At 38.4% G+C, this 13,752-nt stretch overlaps 1 protein-coding gene across 5 annotated transcripts in view; it reads right to left on the bottom strand.

The window, feature by feature from the left end:
• Window positions 1–13,752, bottom strand: part of MEIS2 (Meis homeobox 2) — a 173,960-nt gene that overhangs the window by 95,802 nt on the left and 64,406 nt on the right. The gene's annotated exons all lie outside the window — the stretch shown is intronic.

Below are 13,752 nucleotides of genomic sequence, written 5' to 3' on the forward strand. Positions count from 1 at the left end.
CTTCTTATAAATTTGTCAAAAGACCTCCAAAATCATGCCAGTGCATGTGCACATCTTTAGCTTCTTGTATTTCTGCTCTGACACTGACTTGAAGCTGAATCAAATCAGTGAATCTTTCACTCAGTGGCTGCACTGAGTGACCTATGTGAAAATAACTTCAAATCCGTTCCCATGGCCAGGTTTAGAACCAACCATGATGTCAAAGGATGAGTTTTCAACAGTGCTCACCACTTTCACTGAGCTCTTTCAAAATCCTGTGCACAAATGTTTGCCTTGCATAGCCTGCCCACAACCCTGCTGACACATTTGCTGTCTGTCTCAGCCGAAAGCACTAAAGAGCATTCCAGCAGAGTAACTTGCAAGACAGGTTTGATGCTAGACCCTGTGGAAAGGCTTGGTTCCCTCTTTGATTTGAATGACTCTTGTTGGTGTTTAAGCAGAGAGATGTCAGTCTTTAGGCATCTCTGACATCTTCAAGGGCAACTGAATTAAAATAGTTATCTGTTAAACCAAAAACTCTTGCCAAAATCCAAGCCTACCCTTTCCATACTGAAAGCTTGTGACTATCTTTTTTTGGCTTTAGTTCTCAAAGATGACTCTCCATTAGCTTTTTTTGAGACTTGGATCAAGTTCCAAGTATATAAATCATGTCAAAAGGCTGCATAATTTATTTTATTTGTATGAGACATGCATGAGAAGTCATATCAGAAAACTCCCCATAACCATTAATGAATCACACGTGTGTCTATATACATATAGGTCAAGTTTAGTCTGTGAACCAAAGGACACACCAATTGTGAAGTCCTTGCCAATTGCATACATAGTTTCCATAGGTTTGACTTTATTCTTTCCTATTAGGAAGTGAGTAGAAATTCTTGAAGGGCTAAACAACTTTTAAAGTGCACTGAGGAAAGTAAACCAAAGCCATTCTGGTGAAACCAAGTGATCTGAAAACACTAAATTCGATGTAAGTGCTGCCCTGCTGGTTTTTGCCCTGCAGCTCAGACACCAACCTTGGTGTTTCTCGTTTACAGTACTGGAGGAGCTGCTCAGACACTCCAGCTTGTTGTCTTCTAACATAGGTGAAAAAAGGAAAGTTAATGCTTCCATACCGGAAATACCTCCAACAATGAAGAATGTAAAATGCTGTTATGGTGATTGAGCAGTTGGGGGTTTTGATATACCCCAGATATTTCATCAGTATGGCAACACCCTACATTACACTGTCTCTGAAGATCTTGGATCAGTCCCACTTGGTTGTATCCCAAATCTGGAGACCTCAGTCTTGAAGTACCTCTCATTAAACAATGAGCATTAATGATCTTATGACCTAATGTTTTTTCTTTCATATAATTTAAGCAAGGTACCTAGGCAAACTGCTAACATCTGTTATCAATACACTGTGTTTAGGGGATTGAGTTTATCATACATACAGATTCTCTAACAGTACACCTGGTGATATTCCTAATAGCATACAGTTAGCAGCAGTCATTTAAGCTACATACACAGACAAATACATCTAACTAACATTTGGACAGTTGTGAATCAGTTTCAGAATAGTCTATAGAAAGAACACTAAAAAGGAATGGTAGCCTCAATTTAAAAAAAAAAAAAGAAAAGAAATCTATTTTAAAAATTACTTTATTGTCAGTGTTATTTGCATCTACCTGGAAAATTTTGTTTTGCATAACATGGGTAAACAAAGTGGATGCTTCTCTACTCTAAACCTTCCCAGAACAGATCAATCTGGATTCATATTCTGGGCTGGTCAGGAACAATGATGTAGGACTGTGCTGCCTAAAGAAAGGGTCATGATGCCAGCTGAGGCCATGGTGTTTCTGAGATGGGACACAAACCTAGCTGAGGTCCAGAAATGGTATTTGCAACTGGAGGTAACGTCAGGAGGCTAGAAGATAAAATTGTGTTGAAGTCATCTATAACAGTGAAGCCATACTCTTGCTAGGCCTCCTTTGTCTGATATTCATTCAAACAGTTAAAAATCTAGCTGGCTTGCCATCAATAACCTAGAAAGAAAGGGTTTCTTAAATATAGGGATGATCATTGCTCTTGGCATATTAATATTGAACTTTGATTTTAGAAACACAACCAAAATCAAAATAAAACCTAATTATCATCTTTAAACCTTTTTGTGTAGCATTCCTTTCCACCAGAAAGGTTATTCACATATCTACTTATTTCTAAATAAGCCACAGCAAAAATTTTCTGAAACTATTTTAAGTGCTTTAGAAAGTCAGGTGGGATCTTTAGATAAAGACTTTCATTCATGCTAACCCACTGTCAAAAATAATTTTAAATGTTTCTTGAAGATTCTAGCAGTTAAAAGATGAAGTCTGGCATTTGCTGGAAAATTGTAACAACCTTTTTAGGTTTTTTGGTACAGATATTACAGATACTGATAAAAAAACCTATTAAAAAACCCTGAGGGTGTGGACAGTTAACATAAAAAAATAAACTGCAAAATACCTTGACAAGAATTAACATCTGTTTCTTTTAGGTGACATAGATTGGATTTTAAAGTTTGATTTCTGGATGCTGGCTAGAAGCCAAAAAAAGAAAAAAAACCTCTGAATTATTCTGCATGGTTGGTTTCTGGAGAAGCCACCTAAGCATCAATAAGTGTCAGAGGAAATCAAAGAATTTCCATTTCAGGAAAAACTAGGTCCAAAAATTTGCTCTCAGTTCATAAGCACGGTGAAGATGAGGTGACTTTTGTCATTCCCTGATTCCAGGAACTGTCAGGGGCTACAAGAGCCTCAGTATAAACAAAACAATATAAACTGAAGGACTCAGAGTTGCTGTAAATCTACTGGCTGATAACAGACTCTTCAGAAGTACATCCAGAAATCAGTGGAGCATACATGTGCTCAGGATGTAGCTTAATATGTGCATGCCCAATTTAGGGGTCTTTACTAATCTTCATGTTAGCTGCTCATGCACAGTGACCATTGCTTTGCGCTTACATAGGACTCCCTTTCCTACTTTCTTTTGAGACTGATTTTGAAACAGATTCTAAAGAGGCATCAAACAAATTTGTAGGGGCATCTGCAAATTTATACATAGCAACTAAGCAAAACAGTATTGTTGTCCAAACACTGCAGGCACTGATTCCTTCAGTGCTAAATTCAGTAAAGGTGTAAACAGCATTTTAAAGGTGCCTTTTGTGGCATTCAGAATATGCAGATCATTAATTTCTGAGCAGAAGTAGGGGCCTAGGCCAAACACACCAGGATATAAAGTCAGTGCTCTTAAGTGAACACTAGGCTTGCCAGCAAAAGCTGGATTTCATTGGATGTCATTAGCACCAGGTGAAGCCTTGCCACGCAAATCTTCCTGTGGCAGGGCACAGGGACAGAGGACATGGATGCTTTAGTGGACTGAGACAGGGCATTGGCAAAAGCTGCTCAAAGGAGAACTGATGCTTGCAGGGCCACGAAAAGCCTCTGGCTAATGCAGCACAAGGTGGTGCAGGGAAGGTGAAAAAAGCCCCATTCCCTTGGGAAGAAAAGAGGCTCAATGAGGCTCTCTTCTGGGAATGCTTCCGGACTGCACAACAAGATACTTCTGCACAGAAAAACACAACATGTGCTTATCAGTTATGGTAAAACATATGCCAGTTTAATTTTTAATTTTTCCTAGATGTCTGTCCCTATATCTACAGTACCAAGATTTATAAATTATAAAGACAGAAAAGTATCTTATTTATCTGCACATATTTATAAACAGAAGGATTTTACCTTAGGCTATTGGCTGAAAACATGTCAAGATGGATTCATATGACCACTACAGTGTCCTCCAGTCATTGGGGCAACTACACAATTAACTGACCCTCATTGCACACCAGTGGCATGCTCAGTTTTTCCTAACAACCTATGTGGATGTGTACAACTTTACTACAATATATGAAGCACGTCCAATAAAAGGAACATTGATGGGTACTTTAGTCCTATACTGCATCAAGATTTCATACAGTCTGGACCAAGAGAATTTGGTCATTGAAGAAACTATATCCTCCAAGCCTTTCCCAACAGTCTATATCCATTGTTAAAACAGAGAAATCAAAATAAATTAAATATGAAAGCTGATGCACAAGATCAAGGGTGAAAGAAAATAAGATATTTACTGTGTTAAGTATTTAAATATATTTACCATATTGGCCACACCACAGTTAGTAGGGCGGAAAGCACGGATGAGCAAGTTTAAAAACAAGCCAAAACACAACATTTTACGGAGATCAACGTACCTCCCTGATACTGCTATGAATCCCAGATTTCTGGGTTTGAGGGGACACTGATGCACAGTTTTGTACATAGTTACATAAATTAGATTTCAAATCAAAATGCCACTTTCTTTTCATTGTTTTTCTTTCCCTCAGGGTCAAGAGCACTGGCCACTGCTGAAAATAGTGGAATTCCAGGATGCTGGGTCCCAAGGCTATCTCCCTAAGTCCCACCAGTGACAAAGTTTAGTCTTTTAAGTTTAAAATGAGGTAGATGTGGATGAGACAACTCCACTGTTTCAATTCTAGGCATGCCCATGTGCTATTTTCTAAGTCCAGCCAAAACCAGTACTCTCCTGTACTTTAAAGGCAAAAATCTTTGGCACTATGACAAAATATGAATCCTGCTGCAGCAGTTCTTAAAAGCCATGTCAACAAAATTTGACATCTTAACTTAAAGTGCTGATGAAGATGAGTGAGCTCAAAGTGAGAAATTACACAGGCAAAGGCTTTGCAACTCCTTTCAAACAACTCTTTTTTGGGCACATTATTTAAAATATTTCCACAATTCACTTTTCTGTAGGAGACGACAATTAACATATGGAAAATTAAACTCAGTACATGGAAGCCAGAAATATCCAAAGAAAGACTGTGACATGCCACTGTGATTCCTAGAGGCCAAGCCCTTCACATTAAAATGTCCTGATTCAATAAAGCAAAGAAGAGTACAATATGGCAAAAAGGTTTTCATTTCCACGTCTCTCCATCATTGATCAATACATTACTTTCTATCTTCTTTGAAAACATAATGTAACATTAAAGAATTTTCCAACATTTAAATAGTAATTTAACATCTTTTAAGCATTTAATGAAATAAAAAAGGTAGAAATTAGTTATTTGATACATAATATTGCAAATATTGATCTTAGTATAGACTTCAGTGACTCATGAACTTCATATTGCATAATAGAATAAACCTAAACCAGCCAATTCACACAATTCTGCTGTCATCACATAAGAGCTTTGCTCCACTTTCATTTATAGACTATCACAAAAAACTTTTAGTCTACATTATAATCTCCCTTTCACTAACTTTCCATTTAATCTGATTTTGCAGTGGCGTAAATTACATCCATATGAGATTCAGCATACAATTTCTATTTACCAACCAGAAAGCTGTTTCCTAGTAATGTGCACTACTACCTAAAAGTGGAACCTAAATTATGTCCATAAGAACTACACTGGCCTCACTAAACATACTGTAGGCAATCCAGTTAAAAGATTCTGTGACCAGTTTTAAAGTTTACCAAAATTATTCAAATTCTTCAACAGCTCTTATCAGAGGACATAGTGTTGAAGTGGACATCATAGATGCACATTCACTTGCACAGTAAATGCAATGATGTGTGCAAATGCCATTTTCCTGTGTGATTTGTACATGCAATATGGATCTCTTTCATATGCAAGTGACATTGTGCAAAAAATGAGCTTGTGCATTCACATACAGAACACTGCTGCTCTTCTCCACCACTGACATGGCCTAATGGGACCAAACCCAGACTTACACAACTGGAGGAGAGCCAGCAATGCTGGATCTGGAGCACAGTCCTGAGTGCAGTAACATGTCAAAGCAAAAGAAGGGCTGATCAGACAGCTGTTGCTTTCTGACACCACCAGCGACCTCCTATCTGCACCAGAGCTGGTGTAGAAACTGCATCTGTGTCAAGGTGCCATCGACAGATGTTTTGGGGTCACTCTCCTGTGTCTCAGTGACAGCTGGGAATTATACTCTTTCATGTAAGGTGCCTTTATACCTTAAGGAGGCCTCTCATACATTGTAGCTAGTGCATCTCTAAATAAACTTTGAGGAGGCACCCCTAAGGGAGGAGAGTTAAGTACCATTTCCAAACTACTGTATATCCTGTTTGTACCACAGTCCTGCTGTGGTGGAGAAAAGAGTCACAGCTAACACAGCACAAAGTGAGAAATGAAAAAAACTACTTTTCCTGTGTCATGGTAGTATCAGAATATAGCTACTCCCTGCATGGATGCATCTGCTACCTGCAGGGTCAAGACTTATTCACCTTGCCTGCGTGAGGAACTCACCCCAGTGGGTGTAGCTAAATGGACTGAGTGGAACTTGGTCTTCAAGCAGAATATAAAAGCATCTTTAAACAGTCCAGCATTCAATGCAGAGCAGCATGACAAAAGTAAGGTACACCTTTCTAACACACAGAAAGGATTCCTCCTCTGCTGTCACATGGACACAGCTGTTCCAGACCCTATGGCATGTCTCTGCCAGGAGAAACCACACTGACCTAAAACACCTTGGATAGTCAGCAAACTAGGGATATTGTAATGCATTCATCCTCAGCCTCTGACCTGTACTTGTATGTACAAGTACATATTATATGTACAAGTACTTATAATGAACTGAAAAAATATTATGTTAAATCACTGTGGGGGGCAGGGGAGAAAGTGGGGGCACTGAAGAATAAAAGCAGTCTTTTTCAAGAACGAGTATTTGACCTGCAAATTGGTAATGGAATAAAAACTAATTCAAGAGGTTCGCAAGTACTGTAACAGATTAGAAAAGGGTTTTTTCTCTGGACAAAACTTTGCTTTTAAAAACTCAAGAGGCTTGAAGTTTTGATTATTGTTAGCTAAATACACATATATATGAATTAGTGTAGGCAGTATTTTATTAGTATTTTTTAGGCAGTAGTAGTGATGCTAGTGAGAATAAAATATAATGTATTAGAGAGCATCAGTCTCTGAACCTTCCTAACACCAAAAGAAAATGCATATATCACAGGGCCACTGAGATAAAGTAACACTCAGCCCTAGAGGGCACAGATTTCGTCTTTATGTAAATCAGTGCCTGTCACTGCATGCATGATTCACTGCTCAGAGTGTACTCTTCTGTGACGAATGAGTCCCGCTTAATTTGGCAGTGATTATGCGGGTTGCTGGCCCTCTAAACCCCTTTGAACTTGTAATTGCTGCTGGTTTAAATAATGAACATTAAGGGGAGGTGGATTCATAAAACTGTGGATAATTACAATTTTTTCTTTTTTCCTTTGTTTTTTTGGGTTTTTTTTTTCTTTTTCCTTATTTTCCTTTTTTTTTCCCTAATGGAAAGAAAAGGCTTCGGAGACCACTGATACCTGTATCGTACCAGGCTGTTACCGAAATAAAACTGCAGTCGTGTTCAGTCTTGAGGAAGGAAAGGGAATGGAAAGGAGAAGAGGAAAAAAGAGAGGGAGATCAGAATGGCTTGGATGCCAGTAGAAAAGGAGGAGCAATGTTATTCATGAATATTCATAGCCAGTCACATCTGTAGCAGGCTTGCTTTCCACCTTTTTTTCTTTGCAGTTCAACATGGACAAGAAGTGCTAACAAAAGAAGGTGATTGTGCAGTTCTATCAGGCTCCAGGTTTAATCTTTACAGAGCATATGGGTGAACTTTTTTTTTCTAATTTTCAAAGACTCACATTTTTAAAAAGTTGTGAATGTCTTTAACCAAAGGAAGTGCTCCCTCTCCCTCCCCCCGCCCATGCTGCTTTTTAAAAATTATGTTCCTGTAATTATGAATGTGAGGGAGTCAGTTGCCAAGGAAGCATGATGTGTAACATGCAGCAAATTTGTTCCTCCTCCCCTTTATGAGCACTTTACTAAATCCTCCAATATTCTTTGATCCAGTAAAATTGTGATTTGCGTGTGTAATGTATTGAAACAACGATGACAACAAAAATTGTTATTGAGGAGGGGACAGAAACCAAAGTCAGCCAAGTCAGGCAGCTACTACCCAGAAACAACAAAGAATGAATGATAAATTTAGCAGCCTCATGTTCAATTTTCAAACAACACAGCAGAGATTTATAGCTTTGCTGCTCCCATGGTAAACGAAGCAGCGCACAGAAAGCGTGTCTGTTTTTGATTTTGCTATGTTTCCCCCCTTTTTTGTTCTTTGCCTATTTGCAGTTGTTTTTTTTTTTTCTTTTCTTTTTTTTTTTTTTTTTAACTCTACATTTTCTTTATCCTGGTGTGAGATGAATATCAAAGGCCTAGTGCTGTTGGTAAGCCTCCAGCATACAAGGGCAGCTCAATGGGATGTTATTAGAACCTGCGTCACAACACGGCAGACTGTGATTAATAGCAACTGTATCAACGGTAGCAACTTCTCAACAACGCCCTCCAGCAGCTCCGAAGGGGCCATGCGAAGAAGAAGGGAGGGGAAAAGGGAAAAAAAAATGTCTGCAAGAGCTGGCTACTAAAGATTTAGCTTTGCACATGATTAGGTTATGTCAAAGCTGTGTGGATGCTTTCTACCAGGACACAGCAGGGATATGTATTTAAAAGCACTCTACCAAATGTATGGGTTGATCAGTGTTTTATTTTGCCAGAATCAATCGTGTGAAGAAGAGGATCAGAGCAATGGAGAATAGGACACCGAAAAGACATGGAATGGTTAGAGTTTTAACCAGGGTTCCTTTCAAATGAAGAGGAAAAAGATTTCCCAGCATTTCATGAAAATTTCTTAGAAAACTGCAGGGCTGCTAAGTTTTTCCTGTTGCTACATGAAAGAAAGCAGGTTTAATTTAAAATTACGTGTAAACTGATATCCTGGCTCTCCTTTCTTTCCTTTTTTTTTTTTTTAAATACAGTTTAGAAAGCTAAGTCCACACATCAAGAAATGTGAAGCTTATTCAAATGTCCCATTCCCATTCCATATCAGAAAATAGTCTAATAAATGTCCTCAGTGATTCAAATAATCCAAAATTAAGCTCTTCCAACTGTAGCTCATGAATATATGGTTTGGTCCATAGCAGGCCTGAAAATAAAATGTAAATGCATCAATGGCTTTTAAGCATTACAATCTGGATGTAAATTTCCAGCTCTGAAAGTCTTTAAATTTCTGCCCACCAGAAGCCTGGAAAAAATACTGGGACTTCTGGGATCTTCCTACACTTGCATCATTTCTTGGCCTCATCACCACTCACTGCTGACCCTTATCCGGCTCAGTGGAGCATTTGTCTGGCCAATAGAGCAGATTTTATGTAGTGAAAACTAAGAAAAAAGCACTTAGAATACCTTTGAAATATTTAATGTTACCTGCTCCTTCTCACAAAATCTTGCTGCCACTAAGTAGTTTTCATTTCTGTTAACACCATTTAAAATACTTTAATCATTCTGCCATCTTCTGTCTCTCAGATAGAAGAGGTGGAATGTTCACCTACAGATGTAAATGATGTTAGTAATTTTGGTCACAAATTAGACTGTTGGCATAGTATTTAGACTGAAAAAAGCATGCAAAACTATTTTAAATGTATGTATTAGCATTGAAGCAGATTTAATCCATATCTCAGTGAGTGAAGCAGAGGAAAAGTCATGGAAGACTCATGGTTGGTTAGGAGAAAAATTATCAGCAGGTGAAAATAAGAAAACAGCTAATAGCTCTGCAAATTAGATGAAAAGGTTAGGAGAGAAAAGGAAAGCTGTGGTACACTGGTATATTATACTGTCCTCCTTCAGTAGATAGAATGACACAGTCCAGCTGCTGTTGGACTGCTGTGCTGTTGGCCACTTTTCTATCAAATGCTCCCCTCATCCTTAATTGTCACAGTTCTGCTGAGAGAGCAGGGGCTGTTATCCAGTGTATTGAAGTCCAGAAGCAAATAAACATTTACACAGCACTGAAAATCAATGCCTGCTGAGCTATAAATAAAAAATAATAAATCTTAACTACATTAAAAAATGCAAGTAACTTTTTATTTCTTTCTCAGTAACACACAGCTTGCTCAACAAAGCACTGAAATATGCTATATTTGTGCCAAGGACTGCAACACACCCTTCAACCTGTTTATCTTTGAAGACCGTAATTAAGGAGGCCAAACTGGTTTACAGTCTACACAAGTTGCAAAAGAACTGCATTCACAATTTTTCTCAAACACTAATTTTCCTTATCTAAGAATCTTGCTTGATTAACATCATGGGACAATTAGTAGTTGAGTGAGGAGATTACTTTCTGTTGCAAAAAGACAGTCAACCTATACAAGTTCTACAAATGAATAGCTTGGACTCAGTTCTCAGCTGAGAAGGAAACCAAACCCTCCTGCTGTTCTGATCTCAAGGCTAGACTGAGCTAGTCCAGTACCTGATACTGTTTGGTGCTGCCTCCCATGTTTGTTGGAGCACTCCTGTTAAACGTTTTCCACACAGGAATCACCTCAGCATTTCAGGACTGCCCAGGCACACTTTCACTCCAAAATGAGGGCAGAAGCTGGCAATGTGACCACCCACTTTTAACAACACATACCCCTCTACCTACCAGTGTTGCCTCTGCTAAGGAATTCTCATGGTGGCCTTGCTGTGCTTTCCTTGTAATAGTGCAATATTCACACAGAGGAAGCCTGTGATTTCTTAGTCCCTTAAGACACAATTCTACAGATTCAGATGAGTATTTTTCTTTCTCAGCAAAAAGGACTAATTGAAGATTACCTAGGAAAAAATGGCAAAGTGGACCAAAACAACTATAGAATAACTATCACAATAATGGGGTACCATAAACACCTTTACAAATGGAAAGAGAGTGAAGGAAGTGAGAAATAAGCTTTTTCCTTAACCTTTTGCTAAGATTTAGCCTACATGAGAACAGCATACATGGCATAGAAAGAAGCAGAGCCATCACCAAAAGCTCATCGCTCAGGTGAAAAACAGTGTAGATCACCTAACCCTCTAGCAGAACAGTGTCCAACCTGCAAGTGTCCTCTGGGTTCCCTGTGCAGGTAGGGGGCCACAAAGCTGTGGCAATGGGGCTTTGAAAGGTTGATGTCTGATAATGGCTTTTTCATCTACCTCCTATCAGCATTTCCAACCACAGAAGTTTGCTCTGCACTTGAGGTTTCTAGGGAGGATGAATGAAGACTGATGAGGGAGGATGGAAGAAGATGTGGAAACCCTCAATTACCTAAATTCTCATCCCCTGCACCTTTGGCTTTGCAGAGCAATGAATAAATAATCAGTACTGATGTTATTAAAACAATATTGCTATCTCAGGGTCAAATTCTGATAACAAATGCATGGCCTGACTGGCCTGCAGAAATGCATTTGAGGACAGTACAACCAATCTGCAATACTGGTGATCTCTACGTTTGAGCTAAACCAAAATTATTTCTGCTAGGAACATGGGAAAAACTGGCACAAAGAAAAAGCTGTGACATGAAGCATTTGCTTGGAACAAGTACAACTTACTCCTGTCTTCTGTATCCTCCAGTGTGATTTTCAGAAACAATCAAAACAAAAGTGACAAAACCCAAAAACCACAACGAGCAAACAGCAGCTTTTAAGTGCTGTGGGAACAGAGACGTTTGTTTAAGTAACCACTGTTTAAAAAATGCATACATAGTAACACCAAAATAAACAGCTTGCAATGTTGTTTATTTTAAGATACACAATAGTAATGTAAAGTGCTGCACGCTCTGAATTCAGGGTATACTAACACTATTTACAGTTGCAAAGAGCAGTAGGAAAACTAAGCTCCATGCCAGAAGACTCCTTGTTCAGAGAGCAAAGGTCAGTTTTCACTGCTTTTGCAGCTAGGAGGATTTCATCATGCAGCCATGGAAAGCTCCTGCTCTCATTTCTCAAGCAGGTAACTCCTGAACTGCATATGAAAATCCTAATAAAGGCATGCCATGCCTGTCTTTAAAATGGGTACCCAAGCCCATTCTTTGAAATGGGTACCCAAGCCCATTCCTGGGAAGTAAAATTTAGAGGGAGAAAAAGAGATCTTTGTCCTGTTGCTTCACTTTAAAATCCTTCCAAGCATGCCTGACTTACTAACGCTATGTTGTGCCAGACAGAAAAAAATACCCCAAAAGGAGAAAAATAAAACTAAGCAGTGGTGTTCTGAAAGGTGACTGACTTACTGAACAGATTTATGTCCCTGTGCGTCTGAATTGCATTTGATTCTCTGCTGACAAAAAAAATTATGTCATTGACTTCAATCCATAATAGAAGTTTGTGATATTTTTCTTCATAAAGCCAGTCTAGCTATAGGCAAGAAAACTGGACTTTTTTTCTGGCCAATCCATCGTCTATTTATTATTGTAATTGCATAGCTTTACCATTGTAATTGCAACATTTCTGTTATCGTATAATCCTTGTGACTGCCAATAAATGAGCCAGAAAGAATCCGACTTGGATCTGAGATCCAAGGCTAAATTTCTAATTCTGGCAATGAAGGAGGAAAAACTAAAAAAGAGGAAAAAAATAAAGCATTTTTCTACCATGAAAACAGAGTTAATTTGATCTGGAAGGCACTGAGATGAACATGGAACCCCACAGTTACATTGTTATAATGTAATGATCAAGAGTAAAATTTAATTTTACATTCAAAATACAATCTCTTTCTTCCTGATACTTTTGAGGAAAGCTGTGTGTGAAATTCAGCAGCTGAAGACAGCAGGCACTCAGTCAATATTTCCTTGTGGTCATTCTGCCCCTGAGGGCCCAAGCTTTGGTTTTGAACTTTGGCATCAAATTGCCATAAATGCCTGTAAGTGAAAAGCAGGTGAAAAAGCTATGCTTTTCACCCATTGTGGCATTCAAACTTCTGTGGAAATCCATAGCCAACTCCATTTTATATTAAATTTGCATTGGATCCATGGCTTTAAAAATCAACATTTGTATTTTGAATGCTCAAACAACTTTTTTGGTGTTTTGGATTGATGTTTCAAAGAGCAAATGTTGGAGAAGATGTCAGATATACTGGGGAAAGACCAAGCTGGGTAGAGGTTGATTTCAGACCTGTACCTTACCCAGATATTGCTGAAACTTCACAAGTTGTGAATGAAGATCACCGTATGTATTGTGAGAGTTTCTGCCTCTGAATATCTGAAAGGGAGGTGTTTTTTACATAAATTTCTCAATACAAAGCCTCTTTCTTTGTCAGTTTGACAGAGCCCAAGCCTGGCTGACCTTCAGCATCCACTCCCAGTGCCTGAAGGAACAGTAATTAAATATTTCTCTTAAGCTTAGTTCTTCAATTTGTGTCTCAAGCCCATTTCTAGTTTGACTTTGTAATTTAATTTTGCAATAATTTTTCCACTGACAGATAAATGAAACGTCATTAAAATGTTGAAACAAATACAACATAAACTTAAATCTGAAGGAAGCCAAATTTGGGAAGGCTTCCTTTTGAAAACAGCTCTAATTTCAAGATACCTTTCAGTTTTTAATCATTAATAAGAAAACATGAAAATATGAGAAAACCTTCAGGCAAGACTACTTTAGTGTAAGCCCAGGAATGTAAGATGTTTCTCAGCAGTATACCTTCAACTGTTTTTTTGGAGTCTAATTTTAAAAGTGCTAAGCAAAGGCACTTCCACAGATTGTTCTGCAGTCTAAACAACTGGGGTTTGGCTGCTGAATTCCATTATTCCTGCAAGGTATTTTGTTCTTCTTCAGTAATTTCTCCTGTTATCTCTTTGTAGCCTGTGCTTATTCACTGC

Source organism: Zonotrichia leucophrys, chromosome 5 (genome assembly GCF_028769735.1).
Source record: "Zonotrichia leucophrys gambelii isolate GWCS_2022_RI chromosome 5, RI_Zleu_2.0, whole genome shotgun sequence".
Lineage (NCBI taxonomy): Eukaryota > Metazoa > Chordata > Aves > Passeriformes > Passerellidae > Zonotrichia > Zonotrichia leucophrys.